General features: G+C 41.3%; 1 long non-coding RNA gene across 1 annotated transcript in view; it reads right to left on the reverse strand.

The window, feature by feature from the left end:
- LOC135319327 (uncharacterized) overlaps positions 1-13,634 on the reverse strand; it is a 175,260-nt gene that overhangs the window by 9,581 nt on the left and 152,045 nt on the right. The window contains exons 20-21 of the long non-coding RNA XR_010377838.1: positions 13,400-13,523; positions 1,189-1,284 (exon numbers count right to left, since the gene is read on the reverse strand). This is a non-coding gene — a long non-coding RNA (uncharacterized LOC135319327). The remainder of the gene's footprint in view (positions 1-1,188; positions 1,285-13,399; positions 13,524-13,634) is intronic.

The following is a 13,634-nucleotide window of genomic DNA, read 5'->3' on the forward strand; positions in this document are numbered from 1 at the left end:
TTAAATGCAGGAGCACAGGCTGGGCCCGGCCTTTGCTCTCTCTGTGTTATCACAGTGAGACAGGATGGAAGGGGCAGAGCACAGCCATTCAAGGAAGGACACAGCAATTAACATCAAAATGGTGAAGGATTCAACCCCCAGTAGGCCTTGAGGATCAGGATGAAGAGATTTAACTTCTAGCAGAGCTTGAGCTTCATTATACACCCATTGTAATAGTAACATGGTGAATAACATGCCCCAGGCAACATGGCAGTCCCAAGGCTAGCCACAAAAGGTCACAGGGTGGGAAATGGCCAACTCCCTGGGAATCCCAGCCCCTTGCCCTTAGGCTACTCCTTCTAATTATTAGCATATGAAACCACCAAGCCCATGAAAACCAGCAACACAGCGCCTCTTCGAGGTCACCACTCTCTCTCCCTCTTCGGAGAAAACCCACACTCTGACTGTGGAGTGTGTACTTTCTTTTAATCTGAGCATCCAACCCCCGCAACTCGTGGCCTTTCTCTTGCATTTCAATGTGTCTCTCTGAATAAATCTACCTTTGCTCAACACTGGCTTGCTCTTGAATTCTTTACTGCACGAAGCCAAGGAACAACATCTAGCAGGGCACATCCCAGGGGCTCAACAAAAGCCTGGGATACAGCCCTTCTCATGCCTCACGTTTTTTTTCTTGTATCAACAGGACTGGTTTGTGAAGGGAGCTCTGAGGCCCCAGCTAAGGGACAGAAGCCGCCCCCAGGGCTGGAATTGGCGGGCAGCCCCTCCCCCAGCAGGGGCCTTGGGGTCTGCCCGGTTCTCTGTGTTTCTCTGTTGTGCTGAATCTCCAGCCACAGAGCGTTCACCCTAGGTCTGTCCCCACAAAACCCTTCTCTCCAAAATACAAGCAACATCATGTCACAATCCTCTTGTTCCACCAGGGAATGTTCAACCCACTATTTCCCTCCCCAGTAAAGTACCTAACTGTCCTCCCTCCCATCCCAACACTTCTTTCTTTGTGAGAACTCTGCACTCCCCACACACCATCCTGAACGCAGGTGCCTTGCTGGCTGGGACCGAGATGTTTCAGTCTCACACAGCCTGCGTCCTTTCACTTTCCCCTTGTTACCTTAAAAAAGCCTTTCCTGAGTCACCCACAAATCTGATTCTGAACTTCATAAAGTGCTGAGGTTGCAGTCACTGTGTACATACCTCCCAGGTTTTGACTAAGTTTCCTTCACAAAATCTTCATTAAGGAGCTGCATCAAGAAGTTGAAAGAGGCTATTCTTACATCTGAGTGGAGGAGCCTGCAAAAAATTTAAATGGCTTTGAAGAGAGAGTTAACCAGGGACAGAGAGGTCGCAGGTCTTGTCAACAGCGTCATGAGGCAAAATGTTCTTCAAAGGCTCAGAGTGGCTTCTGAACGCAGAGTCGGCAGGGAGGAGGTGCCAGGCAGTGAGTGGGGTGAGTAACACAGGTTACGCTCCCTCAGCTGGGGAAGAATTGGATTTTGTTCTAGTTTTCCAAACAATTTCTTACTACCTTTTTCTCCTATTGTCACATACCATTTCCTACGAATTTAGAATATCAATGTCAGTCATTTGGGCCGCTTGGGAGAAGCAACACGATGCCATTCACAGGGCTGGGACATGACAGCCACACCAGTCTAGGTTGAAAGACCAGTGGGGGTATTTCCATGGTGATCACGGGCATGCAGCAAACTCCCCAGCTTCAATGACCTCATCTCAAAGGTGGGGCAATAAAACTACCAAGAAAAGTGCGTGATGATTATGGAAGACATCTGTTTAATAGGTAAGTGCCCGTGAGAGCTGCATCTTAATGGGGAATGAGTATGATTAACAAGGCCCTGTCTACCTGGCCACACGCTCCCTGCCTTCCTGCCTTGGTGCAGCAGCAGAGTTTGTTTAGCTGAGATGAACGCCCCCAGAGCAGCCCCGACGGGAAAGCTCGCAGCTCTGCATTGCGAGGCATGTTCCTTTCCTTCTCAGTGCTGATCACAGTTTGCAGTCGTCTATTTTTATGTTTATCCCTTTTGTAACTGCCTCTCCTCCGGAGTTTTTGCTCAAGCAGCGCAGGGCCAGGTGTGTCTTGCGGCCTGCCCGATATTCTGGGCTGGGAAACAGCCGACCACACATCTGGCTCTGGGGCTGAACGGAGAGGGCAGAAGGCCCTGGGGCCCATGCTGAACCGAGGCCCCAGCACCCAAAATTATGGTCTGACTTTGGGCAAATTACACAGTCTTCTTTACCCTGAGATTCCTCATCTGTCCATGAAAATAACTGCCCATGGCACACAGAGTTACCAAGATTAAAGGAAATCACCAAATTCACAACCTATTCAAGGGGCTACCAGTGCATCCTCAACAGACAAATGCTGCCTTTACGGCTCTGACACATGCCAAGTGGGGCGGCCGCACACAGTGAACACTGCTAAGTGTCAGTGTGTTAAGTGCTCCATGTGTGCTACAATACTCTTTAGAACTTACAACAATCCCAGGAAGAAACGAATATTATCATGGCCATTTCACAGATTCACCAACAGGTTAAGAGAGGTTACATTCTAGTCCAAGACCGTATGGTGAGGAAATGGCGATTTAAACTGGAATCTGGGCCCAGGCCTAGGCTCCATCTCTCTCCCATCCACCTGACCACTTGCCTATGAATTCCACCTGTCCAATATACAAGTTTGCAGCCGGCCAGCTGTTAAATGCAATGTGTGCCACCGTTTGTCAATGTTGGTTAATTACCATAAACTGTTCTCAGAAACCACTACAGAAAAGAAAGTTGGACTTAAGGAATTCTGCCTTGCCTTCTCCTGAAATGTGCAGAAACCATTCCCTACACCACCAAACCCAAATGTATGTTTCCTCCATGTTTATGTTTGCACACGGCTTATTAAAGTAGAAGGTACCTGCAGTAATTCCATCTCGGTTGCTTTCCAAATTTGCAGATTATCCATAATCAGTCCGTGAATGAAAATACTACAATGTGAATGAAAATACTGCAACCATGTCAGTAAACAAAGAATGCTGAAACCAAGTCATTAGCGGCTGCCGCCAACCCCCAGCGAGGACAGGCCTGCAGCCCAGCAGCTGCAGCAACTCACAATGGTGCCCTCTGAGCAGACTCAGAATAAGAAAGGACAGGATACTGGCCCTAGGTAGCTAGGTGCTTGTTTAAAGAATGAATTCAGGGAGTCCAAAATGTTTGCTTCCTCCCATACATAGAAAAACACTAAATTCTTTAACTTGAGATACCTGGCTTTCTTTAGATAACAAGCAATCTTTTACTGTTCCAACAACCTGGTCTTTGTTGTAAAGCTCCTATATATCCTAGCTCCTCCTCAACCTCTTGGGAGCAGTCCCTCAGAGAGATCTGAGAGGCTTTCATCACGGCTCGAGTCGTCCCGCCAAATAAAACATAACTCTTAACCTTTAGGCTGCACATGTATTTCAGTCAACAGTTTTGGACACCATGAAGGGACCCAGAGCAGACTTTCTCCACCTGAACTCTCCGATTATCCGGAGCCTTGGTACCATAAGTGGCCCTTTGTGCCCATCCGCCTCCTCGGGGAGTCCAGATGAATTTGGGTGAGTCTCTCTTGGTTCTCGGAACTCACATATTGGTTGATGATCCTGAGTTTTATTTGGCAGTGTTTCCAGGTAACTGGCCCTCCAGTTGAAAGATACTGGGGTGAATTACCCACCCAGTGGAGACATACTGTGTCGGGCCTGGTTGAAAGATAACGGGAAATACCCACCTTGAGGAGACGTCCGAAGTGGGGCTGGTGGAAACATACCAGGAAAATACTCACCCAGTGGAGACGTCCCGAGTGTGTCCAAGTTGAAAGACACTGGGGTCAGGACTGAGTGGTTAGGTAAGAGGTTGGTTTAATGTTTTCCTCAATTTGGTTACCTCCATTGAATTTTTCAGGATAAAAGTAAAACTCTTATGAGTAACCTTTCAACTCCAAAAATGGGACCCTCCTCCTGGCTGGTAACAGCTTTCTCTGATGACAGAGAATCTTGCAGGAGTGGTAGAGGCAGACTTCATGCCATAGATTTGTCCCTGAGGGAAATCTTACTAGCAAATTTATTCTGAGAACCCGACCTTACAATGGGGAATAGAACTTTCAAAAAAAAATAAAAAACAGAAAAGAAAAGAAAAAGAAGTGACAGATTGCCAGCCTCCAATTTTTACCCCAGCCAGATTTATGTACGTACAAAAATTACAGCATTAATTGGGAATTAAAAAAAAAAAAAACACCTCACTCTGAAAGTAACTAACCAAGCCTGATAAAAACAATTTTTGGAATTCTGAACTTATAAAAACAAAATCCCCGTTAGGGGGAACTTGGATTTCTCTTCCTGTGTCCTTGAAATGTAAACGTTTTATCTTTCTCTGGGTGTTTTAAGTGTGTGTATGTATGTATATATATGTTTACTTTTTTTTTAAAGGAAACCTTGGACTCTGCCATACAAAAGGTTCAAGTATTGTGTACATATGGTGGCCACGCAAATAAATTGGGATTCTAAGCAATCCTTTGATCGTACCAATTGTCAGATATTTTGCCATCTTAAACTTTGTTTCATCAGCCTGGACCACAAAGGCCTTTAGCTTTTGGAGAGTAAACCTTTGAATTTTATTTAGGCAACATCCCCACTCTCATGTGGAAGAGCCCCTTCATCTTATTGGTTTAAAATCACTATATATATATATTATATAATAATAATATATATATATATAAATTGATGGCCATATGATGGTTCTTTTAATTTGGAAAAACTTTTAAATTGGTGAAAGTTGAAAGAGATCTCATTATAAACAGCTGTTTTATTGGTACCTATTAAAATCAATTTTAAAGGTAGAAAAATATATCTAATGGTTAACCTAAGAACTTAGTGAAAAAAATAAAACTGGTTTGAAAAGCTACATTTGTGTTTTTCCTTTCCGATAAATGGTTCTAGAGATGCTAATAAAAACTTAGAATAATTAATGTTAATTAGGTTGAATAACTGGAAAAAGGATTGTTAAAATGTCAAAAAAAAAAAAAAAAAGATAAGGGGCTTATCCCATGTGGATAAATATTTTTATATGGTTATTTTGAATGAGATAAATAAAATGGACATTTTTGGATTTAGGTACAATGTTTTGATACTACACTACATAAAGTAAAAAAAAAAGGGCCAAAGAGATCACCTACTGCCCCCCAACATTAAAGTTCATACAATTCCGTTTTATTTGCCACAGTTTAAAATATATGTATATATAGACTGAAATACTTGATCAATGATTGGGACAACAGACCAATTAATCAAATTAAAAATTGAGAAGGTTCTAAGCTCTTTGGCTGAAACTTGGGCATTCTAGAGACTTTTCCATAAAATTAGATACAATGCACCAAAAAAAAAAAAAAAAAAAGGCTTCTGGCACTCCTTCTAGAAATAAGAATTATTGATTAAAACATAAATATAAAAATTAAAGGTGTAAGATTTAATAAAATTGAGATAAAAGTTTGTAAAATTGGTATATTTAAATGGCCTTTATATAAAACTTTTGCTTAATTATGTTGTGGGATAGATATGTTTCAATGGAAAAACGCTTCCCCTTCTTGGTATTATAAGGCTGGGCACAAATCTGTCCCTCAGAAAATATTAATTGAACAAAGTAAAAGAAACCAATAGAGTTACTTGAGCCGACCAGTATAACGTAAAACTAAAAACTAATATTCAGTGGCTAATAAAAAAATATAATAAGAGGTTTACCCTGGGTTTAACTTATAACTCAAGGAAAAGAGACCTTACTAAATGCCTTATGCAAGCTTTGGAAAACATGATAAAGTAAACCTTAAAGCTTTAAAACACGGAATTCTTTGTTAACAGCTCTTCTCACTGATAAAAAAAAATGCCAATTAAGGAGAGAAAATTGGGTCTGGGTGACAGAGCAGTTCTCTGGGGAATTGGAAGATTGTGTCTTTGTCTTGCAGATCAGAAACGTAAATACAGCAAACAGTGACCTAGGACTGAGCCTAATTAGCGCAACGAAATAAAACTTAACGCCAAGAAATTTTTGGCATTTTAGAACTCAGAACTCTGATGGGTCCTTCAGACTTTGTCAAGAAATCTTAAATGTCTGTTTCATAAATAGTAAACCTTAGTGATTTGAGCAAGCAAATTCACTTTACTCCAACTATTATTATACCTATCTTATAAGTAAGTTTTAAAGTGAAGCTATGAGATCTCTTGCTTTTGTCTGTTTATAAGACTGCGTACACATTATAGATGTGAGATATTTCTACAGCTAAAAAAAAAAAATCAAAGTCAAAGAGATCTGCTTAATTGACGTAAAAAATAAGAGCTTGAAAATTAAGTATTTTTAAAATACAAACTGAACAAATTGACTTTCAGTGTCACGTGAACTGGAAAATATTCAATATTAAGATAATATTTGATATTGTTTAGTTTAAGAATGTTCTAATTAATATAGACATCTTTAAAGTCATAAATATTAAGTATAATACCTTTACTGTACCTAGGTTTAATGAAAGTCAAATAAGATCCTGTTATATCTGTTGCAGATTTGTCAAGAAAAAAAAACAGTAATGTGGTGTGGTAAAATTTTAAGTAAATTAAATGCAAATGAGATGAGAGCTTTGGGTAAATTTTTAAAATATATTTTTAAAATGTATGCTTAAGGTAATCTCTAAATGTTTGGTATCTTTAAATTCTAGAGTTGTGCTAAATTAAGTCAAATGATAGGATTTTATTAAATAGCTATGCCATTTTCAGATAAAATAAGATTGAAATATGAATTACTTAACATGTAACTTCCTCTTACAGAGAAAATAAAGGTGTTTAGAAATACTAATAAATGGATAATGCCACCCTGAAATAGTCTCTATTATTAAGGGAATGATCTCAGTATCCTAGGAAAGTAAGATAAATGTGTAAAGGAAGATATAGGAATGGAATTATATTTTGTTAATGAAAAATAGTGAATTTCTCCTGAAGCTGGTTACTTCTGAATGGAAGAGAAAATAAGGGACACACTAATATGAGTATAGAAAGCTATGGAAGGCTTGTGGAAGAGGAACCCTGAGGAAAGAGTTTCATACGTGGTCGGAATTGGCTAAGTTTAGAATCAACTTGGGCAAAGTAAATGAATCTTAGAAGTAAGCAGGTACAAGACTAGATTTGGTTTTCTCGCTGTTAAGAGGAAAAAATTTTCTTAAAATGTTAATCCACGTTCAGTAACAGATTGTAAAACTTCTTATACCACTTAAATGATCTGTTCTGCCATTACCTTTGACGCATTTTCTTGTTAATGAATTAGTACTACGTTACAGTGATCTATATGTTTTTCTGACCAAGTGTTCTGAAATCTTTTAACAAGCTTCCCAAATATCAATTTTTAATTAAAGTTCTTTTAATCTCCAGTTAAGTTTGGGATGCTACAGAGGGCCCCTGAAACATCCCTAAGAGAGATTTTAATCTAGTAAATTTCATTTGGCATGTTAAATAACACGGTATTGTCAAATGAATAATAAATCTTCTAAGGTTATATTGTATGAGAAAATATTATTAATATAGATACTGTAGAAATTATATGGACTCCCTAAAATTCTGGTATATCTGAAATGTTACCAGTGATAATTCTGGGTATAGTGACCAGGTTTCTTTATCGATTATAGTGTAATGGTGTTTAACCATAATTTTAAATCTTTTGTCATTTATAGACAGTTAATGGTTGTCTTCTGATGGTTTTGCAAAATGCTTGCTCTTCAAGGAGATTTACTGATTTCTAATAAATTTCAAACTATAGCAGTGAACTAAACTGGGTAAGAAATTTTAAATTTCCAATGAAAACTGTGATTAAAAGAATTAGTTACATGGGACTGAGTAAACTAGTGAATATGGTTATAATTTTTGATTTTGTTTAAAATACTACTGGCTTTTAACCTGTTTCCCAGACATAAAGAATCTCTTCTCTTTAAGCTAGTTATGATTCACAGCAATTTGATAAATTATACCTATGTAATCAGACTTGGAACAGTTATCTTTTCTCTCTATCTGATCCCTCAATACACTAAAAACTCTTAGGTCCCCAGTGGCTCTATCAGACAAATGAGGAAGATCATCTCCTAACAGATATAGGAATCTCAAGGTATTTTAAGGATTTTAAAGAGAAAAGAATTTACCTAAATCTGTAAGGCAGAAATCCACGACAAGCCCTTGACGGGGCTTTCCTGGCCCTAACAAACCTTATTAACATTCTACCCTGAGACTCCTAATTAAAAGTTCCAACACAGCCAATTTAAAACAGCCTATATGATCAAATAATCAGACAACTTGTAAACAAATTAATCTTGACATGGCTTTATTTGAGAAAAATGAGGGTAACTTTAGAGAGAAAAAAGATTATATTTTAGTGGATATTAAATTCTAGTTTTGTTAATTGACGTCCGTATTTACTAAGACACTTCCCACATCATTCCTTGCTGTTATGTCACATTGCTGTACAGTTTAACTGAATTATTAATAGGATACTCTAGCTTTGTTTCTGAAGCTCACTAATCTATCCTTGGGTAAAGTTCCAATGCCCCATGACCTGCAGCCAGGGGATTATACAAACTGGAACAGGCATGACTTAAAGAACTGTCTCCAACCTGAATGGAAGGACCATTTATCAGGTACTCTTAAATAGACCATACACACCAAAGCTGAAGGAAACGGACTTTCGGGTTCATTTCCTATCAGAAATAGCCCCTGCAATGTACTGGCCTATAGAGCACTGCTCACCTTAGAACAATGCCCAAATGGAGAAAAAGCTACCAGGCCAGGATAAGAAGAGGATATCTGAGGTAGACAGCTGACCCAAGACACTGGACCAGGCCTGCATAAGAATTACTGTGATAATTTCTCCTACCTTTGATTATGAACTACTCCAATTGTTAAGTTTATGGTAAATTACCTATGTCTAGTACTTCTGTGTTACCTTGGTGGGTTTCCCTACTCCAAGGCTCTAACTAGATATCCCTCAGAAACGTTATTCTAAAAAGAAATTATAGTTCTGTTTAGGCCACTGTTGATCTTCCAAGGTGGGAGACCTCACCTGACCAATTAATACCTGCTCTGAGCCTGACCATAAATATGAACTTTCGCATAAGATCACTCAAACTCAATCAGAAACACAAGCAAAATTTTAACCCAAAAATACAACTTCTCGACTATTAAATTCTTACTCGTGACTTTATTAACGTTACTAGCTGTATTACTTATATCCTGTCTATTTTATAAAATTGTCTGTTACATTTCCCAAAGTGTAACTAGGCCTACAAAATTGATGATGGCTAAACATCTTGAAGAAATAGATACAATTTATAACCCTGAATAAAGTAATTGTAATAGTGTGATTCTAGGTATGGGAATGAGCAATGAAGGGTAAACACTTGCTGGATCATAACAAACTAGTAAGACAGGTTATCCAGAGAATTTTTAGTATCAACAGGGCCTGATAAAAAACTAACACCTTGAATGGCAACTCAGAAGATTCTTCACCTGAACTAGGACTGGGCCATCCTAGCACCATGGGACAAAATTGGTCATGAAATGTCTCTCATAATACTGGCAGAATTTAGGACCAAGGGGGGGGCACTGTGTATGAAAATACTGCAACCATGTCAGTAAACAAAGAATGCTGAAACCAAGTCATCAGCGGCTGCTGCCACACCCCAGCGAGTGCATGGCTGCAGCCCAGCCTCTCAGCCACTCACAGTGGTGCCCTCTGAGCGGACTCAGAGTAAGAAAGGACAGGATACTGGCCCTAGATAGCTAGGTAATTGCCAAAGTGATGAATTCAATGACACAAATGTTTTCTTCCTCCCATTCATAGAAAAGCACTAAATACTTGATCTTGAGATATCTGGTTTTCTTTAGATAACAAGCAATATTTTATTGTTCCAACTACCTGGTCTTTCTTGTAAAACTTCTATATATCCTAGCTCCTTCCCTACCTCTTGGGAGCAGTGCCTCAGAGTGATCTGAGAGGTTGCCATCCCGGCTCGAGTCCTCCAGCCAAATAAAACATAACTCTTAACATTTAGGCTGAACGTTTATTTCAATGAAGTCCCAGAATAGACACAACTCATCAATTCTGTAATGGAACACACTGGATCAGGAAACAAAAGCGTGTTTTTGTCTGGAAAAACTACGGTTTCCTCTTTCTTCCTGTCATTATACAATCCCACCAGAACTCATTAATTTGCTGTCTGCTCATCTGGCAACCAAACTCAGAGAAGAGTCAACTCAGCAGAGTGCTCTACTCGGGAGAACACCCCGCAGCAGCACTGCAGGCTACCTGCCCTCCCGCACGCTCTGCTAACCCTTGGTGTCCTCCGTGACGACCAGGACAACAGAGCTGTTCCCAACAGCTGCGAAGTCCCACACGTTAAATAAATCATTTTATTTTATATGATATTTTACGTATATACCCATCTCTGAAAACAGCTTTGCCAGAAGCCCAAATCTTCAGCATCAATCTGCAAAGGCAAATCCGGTCCGCAAGGGAAAACAAGACTTAAGACGAAGCTAAGGCGTCCAAAGTACTCTCCACGACCTATGGCCTCCAAAGTCCCCTGCAGGACCTTCAACCAAACTGCCTGTAGGCCTGCAGCTGCAGGCGGCAACATGTCTGCTTTTAAAGCAACCCCTTCCTGCCCTCGGGCGCTACACTGTCCCTCTACGCCCTCCCATCTCAGGGTAAGAGCAGCCGCTGCAGAACCTCACAGGGCAGCACTGACAGGACTGGACAAAGAGGATCAGAGCTAAACTAAGCCTTCTGATGACACGAGCTTGTCACTCTGTCACTTTACAGATGAAGATATATATATAGAGAGGTGGGGTGATCTTGCTCAAAGTCACACAGCTAATAAGTCGCAAAGTCTATACCTCTCCTCCTCCCTCCGGCGTGACGTCCCAGCTGGGACGCCCACAGGGTTCTCTCGTGCCTGTCTGACCACTCCTTTACTGTCACTCATAAAACACCACAGGGTCTGACCCTGGTCTACCTTTTCAGCATCTTTTCCCTGCAGTCTCGCAGGAACAAGGCGGTTCGGGCCACTGTATGACTTCTGGCTCCCAGAAGCCTCCGTGCTCAGGCTGGTCTTGCCTGTGCATCCAGCACCCTGCTCAGAGGCTCTTCCTCCCCTGCAGGAACACGTTCCCACTCTCCACATGACACCCCCTCAGGGAAGCCCTCTTCTCGCCCTCAGCACAGCAGGTATCCCAGGCCACATCCCAAGCTGCCCCATTAGGACTGCGGGTGCCCAGGCTTGCTAGTCAGACCAGCAGCCTTAGAGCCAGGGATTATGCCCGGGTCACCCTGCAAACCTATTGCCCGCCTCACAGCCCCCAGCCAGTAGGTCACCTGGAAGTCGCAGCAAGTGCCCCACCCAATCCCAATGTCTCTTCATTTGCCAGCACCGCTGATGACTGGTCTCCAACCTTTGGTCAGTTTTGCACAAAACAGCAGCTTCCACTGTGAAGCAGGGGGTTTTCTCTTCTGCTCCCCATCCTTACTGGAAACATCAAGGGAAATGAAAAGCCCTTTTCTCAACACTTTTGTGAGGAAACCCTCCCACCCACAATACTCACATGCTCAAGAGCTTTTGGTCTACCTGATTTTGTTTCCCTTACGCTAAGTGGCTCAAAACACTGCGGGATTCTTTCTATTTTGAGAGAATTTGTTTGTACTGAGTTTATCGGCTTTAATCAATTTTTGTGTCTCTCTTCAGTGTCCCTAGCAGTTGCCACTTCTTACTCCCCTTCAGCAGCCTCCCTTCCAACATCTAGTCTAGGAAATCAGCTGTGATGAGGGGCCCGGGGGCAGTCACAGAAGATGTAACTAAGGCACAGAGAGGTGACATAATTTGCCTGAGAAGATCAGTTTCAAGCCCCAACACTGTGTGTCATGTCCCTCTGTTTAACTCTTATGCTAAGCAAGCGAACTTTTTGTAGATTATGGTTATAAACAGATGAGGTATCAAAATACATACAAGGACACACATCAACTCTAAGATGTTCCTTAACTCCACTATTTTGTTTCTATTTATTTTATTTCTGTTAAAAAAAATTAAGTACCTCTGCATTCAATATAGCAAAATGTTACTGGGCTTTAAATACAGAATATAGAGGTTTTAAGTGTGTCATTACTCATCCTTATTTGTATGTTCACAAGACAAACTGATTTGAAAGTCTCTCTCCCCTCCCCCTACTCACTACTGGCTCTCACCTGAGCCCCCAGTCCACACATCTAATAGCCTTTCACTTTACCCACAGCTGAACTCATCAGTTTTCACCCAGAACTCCCTCTACAGCTTTCCCTCCTCAGAGCACAGCAGGACCATCATTTACCTCATTAATCCACCCAGAAACCTGTTCCTTACTCCATCCTACCTTCACAGACAGCATTCATCCTTTCCTTTTTACCATCTAAACATGCCTTCAATCTGTTCGCTTTTACCCACTGACCCTCCCACTGCTCAAGTGGAAGCCACCAACACTGCCCACCTGGACTCACGAGTCTCCCAAGTGGCCCCAAAGCCACTCTCCCCTACTTGAGACAAATGGGATTGTGTCACTCCCACGCTTTTAGGACTGTTTTCAAACCCACGTTTCTTAGAAGAAACTCCAAGTTCTTCACCTGATGAAGGTCTTTGCCATCAAAATGTCAGCTCAGGGAGGAGAGGACACGCCCTCTCCCCTAGGACCCGCCCTCTGGCAGAGCATCAGTTTGGGAGGACCTGCTGAGCTACACCAGCCTTTATTCTAACCCTGGTCTTGAGTTCTTAGCAAACTGCTTCAATTATCCATACAAATCCAAGGTAGATTAGAAAGATTTTAGATGTTGAGCTAGACTATTGATTTGGGGATTTTGCACTAGCCACCTGCAAGTACATGTTCTAATGATTTTGTCTTCTTAAAACCACACCCAGATTTAAGTAGTATTTTTGGAATGTCTTCGGAGTAATAGGGACTGTACTTTTACAGACTTTATGTTTTATACCATGAACAACCCAGACAGGGTCACAAATGGAACCGCCTCACAAGTGACAGAAGACAGGTGAGAGGCATATAGCAACAGGTCACAAAGATGGTAAGAGCAAAGTTGTTTCTCCAAACCCCCAAAAAGTTTTTGAAAGAACTGAAAACTCTGAATTTTGAAAGTAAAATACTATCATATAAAGAAATAAAATAATCCTCTTCATCAAGGTTTCAAGATCTGACTCCAGAATTTTTAGCATGCCATATTGAATCCTAGCACAGAAAAATCAGATGGACTAGTGGTGAGTAAGTTCCAGGAAAACTGCAGTAATTCCTCCACTTGTAAAAGGACATAAACTCACCTGTCGAAGGTGAATGTAAACCGCATTCTGGAGAAATTCGGAAGCTCCCAGGCTCCACTTCTCGATGGCAAGGACACAGACAGCTTCGAAGCATGCTTCTAACTCAGTCACCAGCATTCTTACACTGCAGGGCGAAACGGAGGCCCTCAGTCAAGAGCAGAGGTGTTCCTGTCGTGTCTCGCAGGCCGCGCCTCGGGGACTCAGTGCCCTTCAGCAGCCCGGCCACAGGCGAGGA

This window comes from Camelus dromedarius, chromosome 25 (assembly GCF_036321535.1).
Source record: "Camelus dromedarius isolate mCamDro1 chromosome 25, mCamDro1.pat, whole genome shotgun sequence".
NCBI classification, from domain to species: Eukaryota; Metazoa; Chordata; class Mammalia; order Artiodactyla; family Camelidae; genus Camelus; species Camelus dromedarius.